Source organism: Bufo bufo, chromosome 6, assembly GCF_905171765.1.
Source record: "Bufo bufo chromosome 6, aBufBuf1.1, whole genome shotgun sequence".
In the NCBI taxonomy this organism is placed as follows: Eukaryota; Metazoa; Chordata; class Amphibia; order Anura; family Bufonidae; genus Bufo; species Bufo bufo.
The window spans coordinates 286,147,194-286,167,002 of NC_053394.1; the positions used below are offsets into that span (position 1 = coordinate 286,147,194).

General features: G+C 49.3%; 1 protein-coding gene and 1 non-coding gene across 2 annotated transcripts in view; both read right to left on the reverse strand.

Moving 5' to 3' along the window:
- The window catches only part of MEIOC (meiosis specific with coiled-coil domain), an 85,538-nt gene that overhangs the window by 54,903 nt on the left and 10,826 nt on the right, over positions 1-19,809 (reverse strand). The window lies entirely within an intron of this gene.
- LOC121006186 lies at positions 11,685-11,809 on the reverse strand. The gene has a single exon (XR_005780053.1). It is a non-coding gene; the product is annotated as a U6atac minor spliceosomal RNA (small nuclear RNA).

The window sequence follows — 19,809 nt, forward strand, 5'->3', positions numbered from 1 at the left end:
GACAGGTTAGATCATGTGATATTTTTATAGACCAGGTTGTCACGGATGCGGCGATACCGAATATGTATACTTTTTTTTTTACTTATGTTAGTTTTACACAATTAATTCTCTTTTGAAGCAAAAAAAAAAATCATGTTTTAGTGTTTCCATAGTCTAAGAGCCATAATTTTTCAGTTTTTGGGCGATTACCTTGGGTAGGGTATGATTTTTGAGGGATGAGATGACGGTTTTATTGGCATTATTTTGGGGTGCGTGTGACTTTTTGATCACTTGCTATTGCACTTTTTGTGATGTAAGGTGACAAAAAATGGTTTATTTAGCACAGTTTTTATTTTACATTTTTTTACGGTGTTTATCTGAGGGATTAGGTCATGTGATATTTTTATAGAGCCGGTCGATACGGACCCGGCGATACCTAATATGTATACTTATTTTTTTATTTATGTAAGTTTTACACAATATAATTTTTGAAACAAAAAAAAAAAAAAAAAAAAAAAATCATGTTTTAGTGTCTCCATATTCTGAGAGCCATAGTTTTTTCAGTTTTTGGGCGATTATCTTAGGTAGCGTCTAATTTTTTGCGGGATGAGATGACGGTTTGATTGGCACTATCTTGGGGTGCATATGACTTTTTGATCGCTTGCTATTACACTTTTTGTGATGTAAGGTGACAAAAAATAGTTTTAGCACAGTTTTTATTTTTTACCGTGTTCATCTGAGGGGCTTTTTTAAAACAAAAAAAGGAGATTTTTTGTGAAACTCACCTGTAAAATCTTTTTCTCGTCTTTTCCATTGGGGGACACAGACCATGGGTATAGCCTAGGTCATTACTAGGAGGAGACACTATGCAAATAAAAAAAGAAAGCTCCTCCTCCCTTGGCTATACCCTCCATGTTCCACCGGGAGGACCCCAGTGCATGCAAAAGCAGTAGGAGAAGGAGACCAAAGCTATAGAGACCAGAACAACGGAATACCGCCATCGGACTGAAAACCTTCAGGACCCGAAGAACTAAACCAACCCTTCCTACAACAGGTAAGAATGGGAGGGAGCTGTGTCCCCCAATGGAAAAGACGAGAAAAAGATTTTACAGGTGAGTTTCACAAAAAATCTCCTTTTCTCACACATTCCATTGGGGGACACAGACCATGGGACGGGAAAAAAAAACAGCACCTCCAGGAGTAAATGCCCAGTGGTCAAACAGGAACCACAGCCTTCAATACCTTGCGCCCAAGGACAGCATCAGCCGATGCCAAAGAGTGCAACTGGTAAAACTTTGTAAAGGAATGCAAGGAAGACCAGACCAGGTGGCCGCCTTACAAAGTTGAGATGCCGAGGCGCGATTACGACTAGCCCAGGAGGCCCCCACCGCCATGGTGGAGTGCGCGGTAACCCCAGCTGGGGGAACCTTGCCACGGTCACGATAAGACGTGGCAATAGCCGACCGAATCCATCGGGCTACCGAGACCTTGGAAGCCGGCAGACCTTTACGAGGCCCTTCCGGAATCACGAAAAGGGAATCCGTACGGCGGAAAGAGGCAGTAACCGACAGGTACACACGCAGGGGCGATGAGAATGGTCGGAATCCCTTCCAACGTGATCTTGCGAAGGACCTTCGGTAGCAGAGGCAGAGGTGGAAAGACATAAAGGAGAGGGAAGCCTTGCCACGGAGACACCAGCGCGTCCACTCCGTACGCCTCCGGGTCGCGAGCACGGGCCAGAAACGTGGGAATCTTGTTGTTGAGCCTGGACGCCATCAGGTCGACACCCGGGCGCCCCCACCTGCGACAGATGTCCTCGAAAACTTCCGGATTTAAGGACCACTCTCCTGGATCCACCGTGTTGCAGCTGAGAAAGTCCGCCTTCCAATTGTCGATCCCCGGGATGTACACTGCCGACAGTACTGGAACATGGGTCTCCGACCACTGGAGGATCCTCTCCGCCTCCTGCATCACCGTCCGGCTGCGGGTCCCGCCCTGGTGGTTGACGTAAGCCATGGCGGTGGCATTGTCTGACTGGACCCTTACCGGGAGACCTGCCAGGAGATGAGTCCAGTGAGAAAGAGAAAAATTGCTCTGAGCTCCAGCACGTTGATCGGAAGGCAGGCCTCCTCCGCCGACCAAAGCCCCTGCACCGTCCGGGTCTGTAGAACACCACCCCAACCTAGGAAGCTGGCGTCGGTGGTGGCGACTGTCCAGGAGATCGGAAGAAAGGACCTCCCCGAGATCAAGTTTTGGGGGGACAGCCACCCCAAGAGGTCCGTCCGAACCCGAGGAGGCAGACAGACTCGAGATGTCAGACCGCGCGATGTCCTGTCCCAAAAGGACAGAATCACCCGCTGTAGAGGCCGAGTGTGAAACTGGGCAAAGGGGACGGCCTCGAAGGAGGCCACCATCAGCCCCAGAACCCTCATGCACTCCCGGATGGAGAGTCGTCGGGAGCGCAGTAGTAGAGATACCGATTCCTGAATTCGAGAGGACTTGGAACTCGGAAGGAATACCCGAGCTGCCGTGGTGTCCAGAACCATCCCTAGGAAGGTCAACATCTGTGACGGGAGAAAAGATGACTTCTGGGCATTGATCAGCCAGCCAAACTGCTCCAGAGTCTGAACCGTGATCCGGATGCTGTCCCTGGCCTGGGGAAGAGAGGAAGCCTTTATCAGCATGTCGTCCAGATAGGGCAACAGAGATATGCCCCTGGTACGGAGAAGCGCCAAGAGCGGCGCCAAGATCTTCGTAAATACCCGAGCGGCCGTAGCCAGTCCAAAGGGCAAGGAGACAAACTGGTAATGCTGCCCGCCAACAGCGAAGCACAGAAACCTGTAGTGAGATTCTGCTATAGGGACATGCAAATAGGCGTCTTGTATGTCCACCAACGCGAGGAATTCCCCTGGAGGAAGAGAAGCAATAACGGATCGGAGGGACTCCATCCGGAACCTCCGGACCTGCAGAGACCTGTTCAACAGTTTCAGATATCGAACAGGACGCACTGATCCCTCCTTCTTTGGCACCACAAACAGGTTTGAGTAGAAACCTGCGCCTTGCTCCTCCAAGGGGACTGAAACAATCACTCCCCTGTCCAAAAAGGAAGAGACCGCCTGCAAAAGAGCCAAGGCCCGGACCGGATTTCCCGGAACCCGAGAAGAGAAGAAACGCTCTGGAGGCATGGAAGCGAATTCTATTTTGTAACCAGATGTTACAATTTCCAGAGCCCAGGCGTCCTGGATATGATCTCTCCAGACGTTTTGAAAGAAGAGCAATCGGCCCCCCACCATTAGAGGTGGGGGCGCCCCTTCAGGCGGAAAACTGCTTGGGAGCAGCAGGGCGGGCTGATTGTGGCCGCGGGCGCCAGGAAGGCTGGGGCTTAAAGGCAGGTTTCTTACGGGAGTCTTGAGCCACCCTGGAAGGGGGCCGCCGCAGATCTGGAAGAGGAGAAGCGACGAAAGGACTGGTTCCTAGAACCGGAGGACCGACCTCCAAAAAGTGCGCTTGGATCTAGATTGGGGCAGGTTGGTACTCTTGCCCCCTGTCGCGTCCGAGATAATCTCGTCCAGCTTAGCACCAAAAAGCCTGGAACCCGAAAAGGGGAGGTTAGTGAGGGAACGCTTAGAGGAAGAGTCAGCATCCCAAACCTTCAACCAGACTTCTCTACGCTGTGTAACCGAAAGGGCCGAGATACGCGCAAAAAGAATGCTAACATCAAAGGAAGCTTCGCAAAGAAACTTCGTTGCCTGAGACATCTAGAGGACAAAATTTAAGGTGTCCGCAGAGGCATCCTGCTCCGCCAGGTCCTGATGGTGGCGCTGCAACCATACGGAAAGCGCTCTGGATACCCAGGCCGAGGAAAAAGCGGGCCGCAGGCCAGTGCCTGCCTGAGTGAAGATGGCTTTTGACAGAGAATCCAAACGCCTGTCAACTGCATCCCGTAGGGACGAACCGTCCAAGACAGGAATGGCTGTATTCTTAGCCAATCTGGCCACCGGCGGGTCAACCTTAAGAGGAGAAGACCACTGCTGCACATTTTCTGCAGGAAAAGGATAAGGAGTATCCATACGTTTCGTGGCAGAAAACCGGTGATTCAGGCGGTCCCAGGCCTTAGAGAGGACCTTGTCGAACTGGCCATGTATGGGGAATACAACCGTTTGAGGTTTCCTAGAGTGGAAAAGAGGGAATTCCTGGCTACCAGCGGAAGGAGATTCCCCCTGGATATCAAACGTATCCCGGACCGCCACCACCAAGTCTGCCACCATAGTAGACAGTTTGGGGGCGAGGGCTCCAGCTCTGTGTCCTCGTCAGAACTGGATCTTTACCCTTCCGATCTATGTTCCCTGCGAGGAGGGAAAGTGTCTGAACGGGCCTCTAGGTGAGGAGGGGGAAGCAGAATCATCCGAGGAAGGATGCGGCTGTGTGCGCTGCCTTAGTGATTGAGCGTCCTCTGTGGGAACCACTGGGAAGCGGTATGGTGTTAGCCGCAGGATCCGTAGACGCCATGGCGGCCCGAGAGACTTGGGCTAAGTCAGTGGCCGCCCTAGAAATGGCAGAGGCCCAGGTGGGTTCCGCGGGCTCCGACAGGGCGGAGGGAGCACTGGGCTGAGTGAGAGGGGGAGGAGGGACGAGAGGATGATCCTGTCCAGAGGCAAGGCAAGAGTCACAGGATCCAGAGACCGAAAGTGGTAAGCAGCAAACCTTACATAGCCCCAGAGGTTTTGGCATGATGGCGGTAATCCAGCAATGGAAGGGGCCAGGGTCTCCTACCGTTCCTGCAGCACGCAACCGGGAAGAGTGGAGCCGGAGCAGCCGAGAGCACTGAGCCGGAAGTAGCAGAAGACAGAGCGCGTGAGGAGGCGCGAAACCCGCGCGCGCACAGGAAATATGAAAATAATAAGACGCGGCTGCCGGAAGGGTAGGAGAGACTGCCCCCTAGACACTGCCGAGGGAAGCCTGGAAGTAGCCGCTCATGTAGCGATGCCCCAGACAGGTATCCTCTCCCCCCTCAAACCCCCCCCCCCCCCCACCAAACGGTCCTAGCGTCACACTGGGAGACAGGGGAGGCAGTGTACTTATCTGCGTCCTGTAGTCTTCGCCCCTCAAATCCACACCAGCGGAGGTCACCTCTCAGTCAGCTGGCACAAGGAGTGGCAGTGATCTGGAGGAGGGCAGGAAGGTGACCCCGAATCTGGTAGGCTGCCGGAGCTGCAGATCGAGCCCGGTTACACTTAACTTCTGAGGGAGGGTGGAAGGTAGCCGGGGACGTCAATTGGACGTCAAAAAAAAAAAATAGGAATGTCATCCTCCTTATTCGACACCAAGCAAGAACTGGGGTCCTCCCGGTGGAACATGGGGGTATAGCCCAGGGAGGAGGAGCTTTCTTTTTTTATTTGCATAGTGTCTCCTCCTAGTAATGACCTAGGCTATACCCATGGTCTGTGTCCCCCAATGGAATGTGCGAGAAAAGGAGATTTTTGTATAACTTACCAGTAAAATCTCTTTCTCGCTCTTCATTGGGGGACACAGAAACCATGGGTATAGCCATGTCCTCTAGGAGGCGTTGACACTAGTAAAAGCTGTTAGCTCCTCCCCTGGCAGCTATATCCCCTCCAGCCTGGAGAGAGAGCTTCAGTTTGTAAACACGCAGTAGGAGAAGCAAGCCAACCAAGAAAAAACATGGAACATCAACCATGCCAAAAGACCCAACAGTGTTCTAATCAGTAACTGCCACACTGTGGCCGAACAACAATACTGGGTGGGTGCTGTGTCCCCCAATGAAGAGCGAGAAAGAGATTTTACTGGTAAGTTATACAAAAATCTCCTTTTCTCGCCCAAATTCATTGGGGGACACAGAAACCGTGGGACGTTCATGAGCAGTCCACGGGGAGGGAAAAACCACAGACCCATGGAAGCAAGCGTCCCTGCTGGCATCTAAGAAACTGCCGCCTGCAAGACCTTGCGGGCTAAGCAGTGGCCGCCGATGCATAAGAATGCACCAGAAAAAATGTTGTGAATGTGTGTAAGGAGGACCGGTAGCCGCGTTACACAACTGTGCAGCCAAGGTGAGATGCCTCAGACCCCAAGAGGCGTCCACCGCCCAGAGGAGCGAGCCGTGACACCGCAACGGTGCGGAATGGTACAGCATTTGCAGACCGAATCCATCGTGTAATTGCCACCTCGGAGGCCGCCAATCCTTTGCGTGGATCATCCGGATGACAAAAAAGGGGTTCCGTACGCCGGAAGGGACTGGAGCCTGCCAATAATGACGTAACTCCCTACCCTAGGGAGTGAAGGAGAGGAACAGTGAAGGAAGGACCGATTCTACATTAAAGTGGAAGACAGAGACCACCTTCGGGAGAAAAAAAGGAATGGGCCAGAGAACCGCCTTATCCTTGTGAAGACCCAGGAAGGGTTCTCTGCAAGAGAGCACCCCCAACTCAAAACACCCGTCTGATGGATGTGAGAGCCACAAGAAAAAAACTACCTTCTAGAACAGTAGTCGGAGAGATATCTCCCCAAGGTCTCAAAGGGAGAAGACTGGAACTCAGAACTATATTCAGATCCCAAGGGGGTAAAGGAAGATTTCCATGGGCACCAGGGGAAGCCACGCCGTCAACCAAGACCCTAAATGAAGGTCGTCTCTGAGTGGCAGTGACAAGGGACATCTCCTAGAAGAACGAGATTGGCGTACCACGCGCGACGGGGCCAATCCGGAGCGACTAGGATTTGTCGGAAAGCCCTCCATCTGATCCTCCGTAGAACCCTGGGTAGGAGAGAAGAAACACGTAAGGAAGGAGAACGCCCGCCAAGGAGATGTCAGGGCATCCATGTCATATGTTTTCGGAACTCCTGCTCGGGAGAGAAAGTGGGGAGCTTTCGTGTAGATACCGTTAGCAAACCCAGACCAATGGAAGGAGTCCCCATAGAAGGAGGGATGTGGAGGGCGCCACAGCCCACCAGTTGGGACCGGAGCGTGCCTGGAATGGAAGGCCACTAAAAGAATACCCCGTGCAGATGCGGGAAGGTAGTAACATAGGAACTACCAAGGCATGCGAGGTGTCTATGAATCATGATCCAGAGGAGGAAAGGAACAGGGGAAGAATAGGCTAGGTCCAAGTCCATTTTCCGTAGAGACTGGCGCTATACAGAAGTAGCCAAGGATTGCAGTTGAAGAAGAGTCCATCACCTGACGAAAAAACTAAACAGACAGACCCGAAGTATGTAGTGGTATGCAATACCACTCCCACCGTAATAGCAAGTGCTTGCACCGTCAGCGAAAAAAAAAAAAAAAAAAACAATGAGGGAGGCCTGAGACTATCCGTAGAAGCCACGTACCATACTGCCCCAGTTTAAGTAGAGCAACCTTAAATACTCTACTTTGAACGGCGCTGAACAGGAGCAACTGCCGAGCTGGCGCCAGGGTAGGGCCCCTACCTGAGGGGATGTCCCACTGCAGCAACCACAAACTCGAGCATTAGCGAAAGGCTGCACCTGTGTAGGAAAACACGCTGTAGCTGCTACCAGAGCGCCAGCATAACCACTTTCCCAGAGAAGGAGTGGTGGATAGAGAATACAGTCAGTAAAGCACTTGACTCGCTGGAACGTACTCACCATATATGTGCAATGGAGTACGCACTACTACTGATGCGGACAATATCATGACCGACTGGAACAATGAAGACCCATGGAGATGGGAGTCTCTAGGACACAAGTGATGCTAGTAAACCCCCTGAGAAGACAGAGGAGTTCTAATCATGGCAAAAACCAGCACCAAAAAGAACACAATGAGAATAGCCACCGTATCCACTGGCGGCACTCATATACAGTACAGACCAAAAGTTTGGACACACCTTCTCATTCGAAGAGTTTTCTTTATTTTCATGACTATGAAGGCATCAAAACTATGAATTAACACATGTGGAATTATATACATAACAAACAAGTGTGAAACAACTGAAAATATGTCATTCTAGGTTCTTCAAAGTAGCCACCTTTTGCTTTGATTACTGCTTTGCACACTCTTGGCAATGTTATGTGTTAATTCATAGTTTTGATGCCTTCAGTGTGAATCTACAATTTTCATAGTCATGAAAATAAAGAAAACTCTTTGAATGAGAAGGTGTGTCCAAACTTTTGATCTGTACTGTAGCACTAGAGTAAGAGTACCGGGCACCGTCGAGTACCGACTGTTGAATTGCCGTATCTGAAGATATTCAGTTATTCCCCCGCTAGTGGATCACTTGCGAAAGGGAGTAAGGCAGGCAGGAAGCACAGTGATGTGTAACACTCCGGCTATGGGAGGATAGCGCGACAGTCGGACCGTATCCAATGGTGGTGCAACTACCCTACCTATGGAAGGTGGAATGAGTACGGAGTACTTAAGTCAGTGGTAGCGAAAATACCCCACCTAAGAAGGAGGGTTAATACCCACGGCGAGAACTAGTGCATATGGTGAGTCCTGTACCCTGTGGGAGTGCAATTAGCACCTAAGTAAGGGGGTAATGCATACAGCACACCTTGTAACCAGTGACAATGTCATCACGCCACCTATGGAAGGAGCTAATGAATACGGCAGGTACTGAACCCAGTGGAGATGCAATTCCACCACCTACAGAAGGGGGAATGTATACGTCCGGCACTGAAATCAGTGTTATTGTACTTAGTCCACCCAGGGGGTGGAAAGGGAACAGAGGTCCTGTATAAAATTGCACCGGCTGAGAATCATCAACCAAACGACCCGGGAGGGTGGATTAGGAACAGGGGTCCTGTAAAAAATTGCGCCGGTGGAGAATTATCAACCAAACGACCCCAGAGGTTGGATTGGGAAGTTCCAGTTGTCTCCCACTGGAATTGCACAGGTGGGGAGTTATCAACCAAACGACCCAGGAGGGTGGATTGGGAATCCAGAGGTTCTCCACTGTATGGCTTAGGTGGAGAATCATCAACCAAACGGCCCTGGAGGACAGATTGGGAATCCTGCGGAGATCCTTCACTGAATTGCGCAGGTGGAGAATTATCAACCAAACGACCCGGAGGGTGGGTTTGGAATACTTAAGCTGTCCTCCATGTGATGTACGAAGGTGGAGCATTATCAACCAAACGGCCCGGGAGGACGGATTGTGATCCTGCAGTGGTCCTTCACTGGATTGCGCAGGTGGAGAATCATCAACCAAACGGCCCCGGAGGGAGGATTGGGAACTAAGCGAGGTTTCCCTTACTCGAGATAGGACAGGGGCCCAGTGTGAAACCACACAGGGCGGGTGGCCCTGCGGCTGAGGAGGGGGACCCGAATGGACGCACATTTTCTTATATATATATATATATATATATATATATATATATATATATATATATATATACACATACATACACATACATACACACACATACATACATACACACACACACACACACTGCTCAAAAAAATAAAGGGAACACAAAAATAACATCCTAGATCTGAATTAATTAAATATTCTTCTGAAATACTTTGTTCTTTACATAGTTGAATGTGCTGACAACAAAATCACACAAAAATTTAAAAAATGGAAATCAAATTTTTCAACCCATGGAGGTCTGGATTTGGAGTCACTCAAAATTAAAGTGGAAAAACACACTACAGGCTGATCAAACTTTGATGTAATGTCCTTAAAACAAGTCAAAATGAGGCTCAGTAGTGTGTGCGGCCTCCACATGCCTGTATGACCTCCCAACAACGTCTGTGCATGCTCCTGATGAGGTGGCGGACGGTCTCCTGAGGGATCTCCTCCCAGACCTCGACTAAAGCATTTGCCAACTCCTGGACAGTCTGTGGTGCAACGTGACGTTGGTGGATAGAGCGAGACATGATGTCCCAGATGTGCTCAATTGGATTCAGGTCTGGAGAACGGGCGGGCCAGTCCATTGCATCAATGCCTTCGTCTTGCAGGAACTGCTGACACACTCCAGCCACATGAGGTCTAGCATTGTCTTGCATTAGGAGGAACCCAGGGCCAACCGCACCAGCATATGTTCTCACAAGGGGTCTAAGGATCTCATCTCGGTACCTAATGGCAGTCAGGCTACCTCTGGCGAGCACATGGAGGGCTGTGCGGCCCTCCAAAGAAATGCCACCCCACACCATTACTAACCCAATGCCAAACCGGTCATGCTGGAGGATGTTGCAGGCAGCAGAACGTTCTCCACGGCGTCTCCAGACTCTGTCACGTCTATCACATGTGCTCAGTGTGAACCTGCTTTTATCTGTGAAGAGCCAGTAGCGAATTTGCCAATCTTCCTGCACGGTGTTGGGCTGTAAGCACAACCCCCACCTGTAGACGTCGGGCCCTCATATCAACCTCATGGAGTCTGTTTCTGACCGTTTGAGCAGACACATGCACATTTGTGGCCTGCTGGAGGTCATTTTGCAGGGCTCTGGCAGTGCTCCTCCTTGCACAAAGGCGGAGGTAGCGGTCCTGCTGCTGGGTTGTTGCCCTCCTACGGCCTCCTCCACATCTCCTGATGTACTGGCCTGTCTCCTGGTAGCGCCTCCATGCTCTGGACACTACGCTGACAGACACAGCAAACCTTCTTGCCACAGCTCGCATTGATGTGCCATCCTGGATAAGCTACACTACCTGAGCCACTTGTGTGGGTTGTAGACTCCGTCTCATGCTACCACTAGAGTGAAAGCAACGCCAGCATTCAAAAGTGACCAAAACATCAGCCAGGAAGCATAGGAACTGAGAAGTGGTCTGTGGTCACCACCTGCAGAACCACTCCTTTATTGGGGGTGTCTTGCTAATTGCCTATAATTTCCACCTGTTGTCTATCCCATTTGCACAACAGCATGTGAAATTGATTGTCTTGGAGTTACAATGTGTTGTTTAAGTGTTCCCTTTATTTTTTTGAGCAGTGTGTATATATATATATATATTTTTTTTTTTTTTTTTTAACTAGGAAACCTGCCAGGAAGGGGTTAAAATCCTCCACTCATGCACTGTACTTAGGGGGAAGAGCCCCAGATCATCAGGTGCCGGCCTAAGAATGGTGGTGACCTGGAAGGGTTAAGGCAGTCACGAGGACCAGTGACGGCACTCAGCAGGTGTCTGGGGGATGGGGAGAAGAGCGGTAAGAATTTTGCGCCAGAGTGTCCCCCCCACAGGGACGAAAGCTGCGGCATTCCAAGAGTGCCCCCCCTCCGCCGAATGTTGCACCGGCCGGACTGACTGGGGGCGTTCACCGGAGGTGATATGCGGGTGGGGCAGAGAAAAAAAAACGCGGGCCGGAGCAACGATGCGGTGCACGGCCGATCGCGCTGCAGTTAACCCCTTCCGGAGCAGCGCGCCGGCGTCCGCTCCGGAAGGGGTGTAAATTGTGGTAGGTGTCGGGGAGCGGAGCCTCCTCTGCATGTGTGACCAAGCGTCTCGATTCTCCCCCCTTCAGCTGTCCTCCGGTATTGCGCTGCAGTTAACTCCTTCTACTCAGCAACCCGTGCAGCCGCCCGTCTCCGTTGCTCTAGGCCTCCGCTGGAGTCGCCGAGCTTAGGCCATCGGAGGGGGAGGTGGGTAAAGACCAGAGATGGTTGCCGACCATTGACTATGTCGGACGCCATCTTTTTGTATAATGGCGCAGGCATTGTCATTAACCCACGATGGAGTGTGCCCTTGCCTAGTAAGGGGGGAACTGGAAAGCCACCACAACAGGGACTGCCCCTGGAATGGTTAAACTGGCTAGAGATGCCACGAGGTAGGTGGCAATGCCTTAATCGTACGTGTGCTGTGAAGGTCGAGCAGCCACTTCCATCCTTGTCAAGGGGAGTGCAACCTTCTCTCCTTTCCCCATTGCCCTCAATGTGGAGCGGGCCCCTGAGTGATAATGAACGAGGAAGGGGGAAGAGGGTTAATACTTACCTATTCCCGTGAACTCACCTCATCCTGCTGCCATCTTCACCCCTCCTCTGGTCCAGCAGGGTCACCCCTTCAGCTACTGGCACCGTAGTGGCAGGACGCTGGAAAAGGGGGGCTTGGATGGGTGACCCCTTGGCTGGCGGCATGCAGGGGAGCGAGGCTGCCCTGATCCACCTTGTCTTCTGTGGGGGAGGCAGCAGTGCGGGTGACCGGCACTGGCGCAACTCGACCCCGGGAGAACAGGGAGGCGAGGAGTCCACCGTTTTCCCATCTGAAAAAGAAGGAAAAGAATAAACTAAAATAAAAAGATCTTCAGGAGATCCCTGCAGAGCAGGAAGGGTCTTGCCTCCTATTGACACTAGAAAAAACTGAAGCTCTCTCTCCAGGCTGGAGGGGGTATAGCTGCCAGGGGAGGAGCTAACAGCTTTTACTAGTGTCAACGCCTCCTAGAGGACATAGCTATACCCACGGTTTCTGTGTCCCCCAATGAATATGGGCGAGAAAAATAATGTTTTAGGGTCTCCATATTCTGAGCCATAGTTTTTTTATTTTTGGGGGATTGTCTCAGGTAGGGGCTCATTTTTTGCGAGATGAGGTGATGGTTAGATTGGTTCTATTTTGGTGCGCAAACGCCTTTTTGATCGCTTGCTGTTGTACTTTTTGTGATGTAAGGTGACAAAAAAATGGTTTATTTAGCACAGTTTTAATTTTTTACGGTGTTAATCTGAGAGGTTAGGTCATGTGATATGTTTAACCGCCTCCGGCCCACCTAACGCAGGACCGCGTTCCGGAGGCGGCAGCCCTGTGCAGAGTCACGCATATACGCGTCGTCTCGCGAGACTTCGCTCAAAGCCGGCCCGCGCATGCGCATCGCGGGCCGGCAAAAGTTAGAGGGGGGTCGAGTCATCAGCTTGCCAGCCAATAATCGTGGCTGGCAAGCTGATGATTTAAAAAAAAAAAATCAAATCAAAAGCCAGATAACACATTCTATTTGTAAATATGATGTGTTAAATGGCTTGTCTGCTCCTCTGCTGCTCCTTTTCGTCGGTTGGTCCCAGCAGAGGAGCAGACATCACAGTGAGTAGCACCAAACACTTCACTTAGCCCCAGATCACCCCCCATCACCCGAATTAACCCCTTGATCACCCTTGTCAATCACCTAGTGAAAGGAAAAAAGTGATCAGTGTAAACTGTCACTTTTTTTTTCACTGGTATTGACTGTTAGGTAGTTTAGCGATTGTTTAGCGCCCAGCCCACCGCACTCACTTATTCGCTGATTAGCGTATCGCTAATCAGCATTTGTACTTTTATAGTATCTGTAAGTGATCAAAACTGATCACAGTCAGATCTTTAATTGCATTAGTGTCACCTTAGCTCGCCCTCCACCCAAAACACAGTGTTTGCCCGATCAGGCTTGATCGGTCGCCCACACGTGCGTTCACCCACGCCCGCCGCAGTGACAAAAAATTTTTTTTTTTTGATCACTGCACAATCACTTTACAAGCGCTGCGGCGATAAAAAAATTAGTTTTGATATTGTTTATCAATCGCAGCGGCCTCCGGTACTTCGCTAGCCTCCCCTTTGTAAGACAGCAGGGCTCCAGACTAAAAAAAATATCAAGGAGCCATTGGCTCCTAACCTGAAAAATTTAGGAGCCAAATGAAATTTTTAGTCGCCAAATTTAAAATACATAATATAACTGGGATGCTTAGGAGCAGGGGGTTTTCTAAGCTACAGCCCACGCAGTTAAAGGAGTTGTACACTCATTTCCATGACCTGTCAGACTAGCCAGATTCGCGTTGATAATCCCTAGGTGCTGGGTCCAGGCTCATTCGCTTCCCGGCCTCTGCTGCTTGTTTTGGGTTTCTCCATGAAAACGTTTGGCTGCAGTGGCATCAAGACCATCTCTGGCCACGGTGGAGATCTGCTCCCCTGGCATCACATGACCATTTAACATAATGCATGGGAAGCAGTGGTCAGTCATTGGCTGTAACACCGTCAAATAGGAGGTTTTCATGAAGGGACTCAAGACAAGCAACAAAGGCTGGGGAGCAAATGAGCCGGGATCCAGCACTGGGCATCAGACAAGTATGATCACCAACAAAGGTCCTGCCAGTCTGAGGTCCAGAAATTAGTGTATCCAAACCCTTTAAGGAGTAATTTTTATATTTTTCTTTAAGGGGTTTCAAACCAGTATTATTCTATATGTGACACAGAATGGGTTCAAAAAAACTATCCCCACTGCACTCCTTAACCACCTCAGCCCCCAGTGCTTAAACACCCTGAAAGACCAGGCCACTTTTTACACTTCTGACCTACACTATTTTCACCATTTATTGCTCGGTCATGCAACTTACCACCCAAATGAATTTTACCTCGTTTTCTTCTCACTAATAGAGCTTTCATTTGGTGGTATTTCATTGCTGCTGACATTTTTACTTTTTTTTGTTATTAATCGAAATTTAACGATTTTTTTGCAAAAAAAATGACATTTTTCACTTTCAGTTGTAAAATTTTGCAAAAAAAAACGACATCCATATATAAATTTTGCTCTAAATTTATTGTTCTACATGTCTTTGATAAAAAAAAAATGTTTGGGTAAAAAAAAAATGGTTTGGGTAAAAGTTATAGCGTTTACAAACTATGGTACAAAAATGTGAATTTCCGCTTTTTGAAGCAGCTCTGACTTTCTGAGCACCTGTCATGTTTCCTGAGGTTCTACAATGCCCAGACAGTACAAACACCCCACAAATGACCCCATTTCGGAAAGTACACACCCTAAGGTATTCGCTGATGGGCATAGTGAGTTCATAGAACTTTTTATTTTTTGTCACAAGTTAGCGGAAAATGATTTATTATTTTTATTTTTTTTTCTTACAAAGTCTCATATTCCACTAACTTGTGACAAAAAATAAAAACTTCCATGAACTCACTATGCCCATCAGCGAATACCTTGGGGTCTCTTCTTTCCAAAATGGGGTCACTTGTGGGGTAGTTATACTGCCCTGGCATTCTAGGGGCCCAAATGTGTGGTAAGGAGTTTGAAATCAAATTCTGTAAAAAATAACCTGTGAAATCCAAAAGGTGCTCTTTGGAATATGGGCCCCTTTGCCCACCTAGGCTGCAAAAAAGTGTCACACATCTGGTATCTCTGTATTCAGGAGAAGTTGAGGAATGTGTTTTGGGGTGTCTTTTTACATATACCCATGCTGGGTGAGATAAATATCTTGGTCAAATGCCAACTTTGTATAAAAAAATTGGAAAAGTTGTCTTTTGCCAAGATATTTCTCTCACCCAGCATGGGTATATGTAAAATGACACCCCAAAACACATTCCCCAACTTCTCCTGAGTACGGAGATACCAGATGTGTGACACTTTTTTGCAGCCTAGGTGGGCAAAGGGGCCCATATTCCAAAGAGCACCTTTTGGATTTCACAGGTCATTTTTTACAGAATTTGATTTCAAACTCCTTACCACACATTTGGGCCCCTAGAATGCCAGGGCAGTATAACTACCCCACAAGTGACCCCATTTTGGAAAGAAGAGACCCCAAGGTATTCGCTGATGGGCATAGTGAGTTCATGGAAGTTTTTATTTTTTGTCACAAGTTAGTGAATATGAGACTTTGTATGAAAAAAATAAATAAATAAAAAAAATTTAAAAAAAAAATCAGCATTTTCCACTAACTTGTGACAAAAAATAAAAAATTCTAGGAACTCCGCCATGCCCCTCACGGAATACCTTGGGGTGTCTTTCCAAAATGGGGTCACTTGTGGGGTAGTTATACTGCCCTGGCATTTTCCAGGGGCCCTAATGTGTGGTAAGTAGGTAAATGACCTGTGAAATCCTAAAGGTGCTCTTTGGAATATGGGCCCCTTTGCCCACCTAGGCTGCAAAAAAGTGTCACACATGTGGTATCGCCGTATTCAGGAGAAGTTGGGGAATGTGTTTTGGGGTGTCATTTTACATATACCCTTGCTGGGTGAGAGAAATATCTTGACAAAAGACAACTTTTCCCATTTTTTTTTACAAAGTTGGCATTTGACCAAGATATTTCTCTCACCCAGCATGGGTATATGTAAAATGACACCCCAAAACACATTCCCCAACTTCTCCTGAGTACGGCGATACCAGATGTGTGACACTTTTTTGCAGCCTAGATGCGCAAAGGTGCCCAAATTCCTTTTAGGAGGGCATTTTTAGACATTTGGATACCAGACTTCTCACGCTTTGGGGCCCCTAGAATGCCAGGGCAGTATAAATACCCCACATGTGACCCCATTTTGGAAAGAAGACACCCCAAGGTATTCAATGAGGGGCATGGCGAGTTCATAGAAATTTTTTTTTTTTGGCACAAGTTAGCGGAAATTGATATTTTTAATTTTTTTCTCACAAAGTCTCCCGTTCCGCTAACTTGGGACAAAAATTTCAATCTTTCATGGACTCAATATGCCCCTCACGGAATACCTGGGGGTGTCTTCTTTCCGAAATGGGGTCACATGTGGGGTATTTATACTGCCCTGGCATTCTAGGGGCCCTAAAGCGTGAGAAGAAGTCTGGAATATAAATGTCTAAAAAATTTTACGCATTTGGATTCCGTGAGGGGTATGGTGAGTTCATGTGAGATTTTATTTTTTGACACAAGTTAGTGGAATATGAGACTTTGTAAGAAAAAAAAAATAATAATTCCGCTAACTTGGGCCAAAAAAAATGTCTGGAGCCTTACAGAGGGGTGATCAATGACAGGGGGGGTGATCAATGACAGGGGGGTGATCAGAGAGTCTATATGGGGTGATCACCACAGTCATTGATCACGCCCGTGTAAGGCTTCATTCAGACGTCCGGATGCGTTTTGCGGATCCGATCCATCTATCAGTGCATCCGTAAAAATCATGCGGACGTCTGAATGGAGCTTTACAGGGGGGTAATCAATGACAGGGGGGTGATCAGGGAGTCTATATGGGGTGATCACCACAGTCATTGATCATGCCCCTGTAAGGCTTCATTCAGACGTCCGTATGCGTTTTGCGGATCCGATCCATCTATCAGTGCATCCGTAAAAATCATGCGGACATCTGAATGGAGCTTTACAGGGGGGTGATCAGGGAGTCTATATGGGGTGATCACCACAGTCATTGATCATGCCCCTGTAAGGCTTCATTCAGACGTCCGTATGCGATTTGCGGATCCGATCCATCTATCAGTGGATCCGTAAAAATCATGCGGACGTCTGAATGGAGCTTTACAGGGGGGTAATAAATGACAGGGGGGGTAATCAATGACAGGGGGGTGATCAGGGAGTCTATATGGGGTGATCACCACAGTCATTGATCACGCCCCTGTAAGGCTTCATTCAGACGTCCGGATGCGTTTTGCGGATCCGATCCATCTATCAGTGCATCCGTAAAAATCATGCGGACGTCTGAATGGAGCTTTACAGGGGGGTGATCAATGACAGGGGGGTGATCAGGGAGTCTATATGGGGTGATCAGGGGCTAATAAGGGGTTAATAAGTGACGGGGGGGAGGGGGTGTAGTGTAGTGTAGTGGTGCTACTTTACTGAGCTACCCGTGTCCTCTGGTGGTCGATCCAAACAAAGGGGACCACCAGAGGACCAGGTAGCAGGTATATTAGACGCTGTTATCAAAACAGCGTCTAATATACCTGTTAGGGGTTAAAAAAAACACATCTCCAGCCTGCCAGCGAACGATCGCCGCTGGCAGGCTGGAGATCAACTCTCTTACCTTCCGTTCCTGTGAGCGCGCGCCTGTGTGCGCGCGTTCACAGGAAATCTCGCGTCTCGCGAGATGACGCGTATATGCGTCCAGGCGGAATGAATCAACCACCTCCAGGACGCGTCTGTGCGTACAGCGGTCCGGAGGTGGTTAAAAGGCCAATCACTTGAGAGTCGCCACTGCAACCAGTGACCACATCAGCAGGCATCACGTGTTGACGGGACCAGCATGACAGTGGGGGTGGGCAGCTTTTTTTTTTTTTTTTACATTAAGAAAAAATATAACAGCTAAAAATATAATACTACACGAGCTTTACTCTTTATTCTCAACCCCTCTGCTTGCCGGTCAGTGAATGAAAACCTCTTGTTTGCTGTTTCTTGAGGAAAGATCGCCCATATTCTAGTGCTGCTCACTGTGTAACTGTGGCTGGACATGGACATTCAGTCTGTCAATGTCAACCTTAAAGGTTTCCATTCACTGCCAGCAAGCAGAGATGTAGGAAAGCTAGGGGACCTCCTCTGGCAGCTGAACTAGCCTGTGCTTAACCCCTTATAGGCTGCTTCAGTGCCATTTTCCCTCTTTTTAACTCTACCACATGTCTTTGGCACAGAAAGGAGCAGTTAAGGGCTCTCTGCCCATCACCCCCGTGTCAGTAAGGAGCCGTGCACGGACATCGCAGTATAGGCGGCAATCTCTCCTTGTCAATTGGTTTCACACCGGAGTCTGTCTGCAGGAGCTCTGCACTGCCGGGGTCGCAGAGCATTATATTGATTTATGATGCTATGTAACCCTTACAGTTCTGGAATGTATTGGATAACACTGACCGCATTAGGTCAGTGTTATCCAGTACATTCCAGACCTCTAAGGGTTACATAGCATCATAAATCAATATAATGCTATGCAGACCAGGACAGCGAGTGTTAAAGCAGCATAGCCAGTGCTTATACTTGTTCTTACGGATCTCTGCCTTCTCCTTGTGACCCCATAAGGACCCAGTCCTATAAAACACACTAATAAATCTGCACACGGGTGACTCGCCTCGTGTTATCAGCCGTGGACTGTGCGGCCCTAGTTGAAGTGTCTCCAGCAGCTCAGCGCCACAGCACAGACTCCACTCCAAAACTTGCCAGACTGCTGGAAGCGGGAGCACAAGCCACGCCCACCCTCTATGGCGGGTAATCTGAGGGGCGGGTCTTCACCCAGCAGACGGCTGCAGCGTGTCTGTCTGCTGGATGAAAGCCTTTTTTTTCTTTTTAAGAGGCAGAGCAGCGAGCGGAGGGTCTAGGCGCAAATGGCGACAAGACTACAAAGTCTTGTCGCCATTTAGCAGTTCTAAGTCGCATTGGCAACCATTTTGGTCGCCATCTGGAACCCTGGACAGGCTTGCTTTTTTTCTTGGGTAGTCTCAGGGAATACCCCTAAATTTAGTAGTCCAAATGTCAAACAGGGGGTATTCTTCTGAAGAGGCCTACAGGATTCTGACCCAGTCGGATGAGGAATGGGAACCCTCATCTGACGAATCTAGCGGGTCAGAATATGAACCTGTAGAAAGCAGTGGCAGTCTGACCCAAAGTTCGGACGAGGAGGGTGAGGTCCCTGATAGCACCAGGCGTACCCGGCCCCGTGTCGCTAGACCACAGGTTGTGCAGGATCCGTTTCAAGAGCAGCAGAGTGGGGCTGGCGCTGTCGGATTACGTGGTGAGGCATACACCAGCAGCGCAGCCCTCCCTGGACCTAGTACCAGCACTGCCGTACAACATGGTGAAGTGGCGAGCACCAGAAGGGCAGTTGAAGCTGGTACGGTGGCACGTGCAGTAGTTACCACGTCGCAGCCACCGCAAAGACAGGCCCGTAGAGCCCCTAAGGTGCTGGCAAACCCTGATTGGCGGTCACCAACTTCAGCCGCACCTGTAGTTCCCCCTTTCACCGCCCAGTCTGGAGTTCGGGTTGAGACAGCTCAGATTGGTTCGGCCCTGGGATTTTTTGAGCTGTTCTTGACTGCGGAGCTCTTGGACTTAGTCGTGGCAGAAACAAATCGGTATGCCACTCAATTTATAGCCGCCAACCCGGGAAGCTATTATGCCCAGCCTTTCCGGTGGAAACCAGTCCAAGTTTCCGAAATTAAAATTTTTCTGGGCCTTCTCCTGAACATGGGTCTAACCAAAAAGCATGAATTGCGGTCATATTGGTCCACGAACCCAAT